The sequence below is a fragment of the Dendroctonus ponderosae genome, unplaced genomic scaffold (assembly GCF_020466585.1).
Source record: "Dendroctonus ponderosae isolate FM_Combo_2020 unplaced genomic scaffold, Dpon_F_20191213v2 Dpon_F_20191213_11, whole genome shotgun sequence".
NCBI lineage: Eukaryota > Metazoa > Arthropoda > Insecta > Coleoptera > Curculionidae > Dendroctonus > Dendroctonus ponderosae.
In genome coordinates this window covers 6,876,555-6,878,494 of record NW_026017213.1, presented here as the reverse complement: position 1 = coordinate 6,878,494, position 1,940 = coordinate 6,876,555, and the positions used below count along the sequence as shown (strand labels likewise).

Here is a 1,940-nt window from a genome sequence, read left to right as displayed (position 1 = left end):
GGGTCAAAACTACTCGAATTTCCTCACTCACGTTGTTACGACTGAATCGAGTTTTCAATTCTCTATCCAACGATGCCAAAACGAATTCTGTGGCCCGAATGGTTCTTGAGAAACTTCGAAAAAAGCAGCATTACGTTCAAGTGGATTTTGCAACTCAAAAAAAACCACGCAAATCTAAAACTTTAACAATAAAAGATTAAGAAAATTGTTACTTCGTACAAAATCAGGTTCAACTATATTTTCATCTCACCAACATCATTTTAATCCTTAGAAAATTGTGTAAATCTTTGATTTTAATGCAAAAATGAGTGAGTTTATAGATGCTTTTTCTTTTCAATTAAATGCCATTATCCCTGAAAGTACTCAAGGTTCGCGATTATATAAAAAGCTACTAAAGCCAGCAAGTCAACTGGAACCTTAAGCAATTAAAGGACAATTTAAGTACGTGATTGGTACCAATATATCGCGTGCAGCAACCGTGTTTGTTAGTCCATTTATCATTTATTTTTCCGGAAAATACGGATTTTTGAAGAACTGGAGTTTTGTTTCAAAATTCAACCATTTGGCCTAGAAGAAACCAAATACTGCGAAGCACTTGTTTTCAAAACGTTTGCACATATTACTGTATGATACAAAAAAATATATAAATCAGTGAACGATGAACAATTTGCTGTTAAAACCATGAAAAAAATCATCTCGAATTGACTCTGTTTCTTTCAAATGTCGCATATGCAACCGTTCGGATCCGATATAATTAAATAACAAAAATAATAAAAACTCTTTTTGCTGAATAAATGTGGTCTATGATTACACCTTTCAAGATCGCGGCATTGGATTTATTAATTTTAATGCAATTTGATTTAAAAGAGTCCAATTGTACTTGGCTCACTTACTACTTAACTGTGGGGCACGTGATCGATTAAGCTTGTTTCATTCAATCGTAGCTGGGCATGTTTTGTCTATTTCAATCGATTTGTTTGAACACTCAAAGTGCGTTTCACCCGACTATTACAAAAAATTGCCGTTGAATTCAAAGTGAGTATGAGATTGATTTTTTCAGGCTTATTTATTAGAACATTTGCGATTTTCTGCTGTCTTTTGCTTCGATTTCAAACCTTGTTTTTGTTCTTTACGTGCAGGAAAATACTATTAGTTCTGAAAACTCCCAATTTGAGTGCGAAAGGCCCACGTTTTAAACTTTTTTTTGGGAAATTGCAGTTAACTTGTGATTAATTGCAACACTTTTGCAGAAAACCTTCTAATTAATCCTCTATTCAGCGGCTTCTACTAAGTTCTGCTCGCTAAACAAACATTTTCCTTCAAAATAAACAAAATCTGATGGTAATCAAGTACAAATATATTTCCTAATATGTACCTAGTGACCTAAATAATATTTTGTCTTTTCTTCTGGTTTGAGAGGTCGCCAATCACGTCGCTGCTCGAAGCAAATTTACCTTAATTGTTCGCATATTAAGACCTGTGAAAGAGCGTCCATGAGGTCGATGGTCTGATATACGTGTAAATACGCGGCTTGTGATTTTCCACAGGTGAGCTGATCCTTAGTTATTAATGCTCCGGGATTATTTTTAATGAACAAAATCGCAAAATTGGATTAAACAGAATTTGCATGCTCATCAGAAACGTTTCCAGGCGCTTTATTTGTTTGCATAAAGATTCAGTTTACCAGTATTTTACAGTAAAACGTTAGGAAAGACGCGGTTTTTCTGTTTAGAGACAGTGTTGTTTAGAAATATTGGCGTAAAAGTGAAGAAACCGCAGTTTCCAAGGGTTTTCCAAAATGAGCAAGAACGCTCATTTGTACGTCATTCTAGAGAGAAATAAATAGCCTTTTTAGCAAGTGAACCATCGATAAGGAAATGTTGGCAGTTTTCTCAAAAAATGCTTGAATTCAAGAAGTTTTAGATTTGCGCGGTTTTTTT

General features: G+C 34.4%; 1 protein-coding gene across 1 annotated transcript in view; it reads left to right on the top strand.

The window, feature by feature from the left end:
* LOC109542738 (sodium-independent sulfate anion transporter) overlaps window positions 1–1,940 on the top strand; it is an 8,144-nt gene that overhangs the window by 761 nt on the left and 5,443 nt on the right. The gene's annotated exons all lie outside the window — the stretch shown is intronic.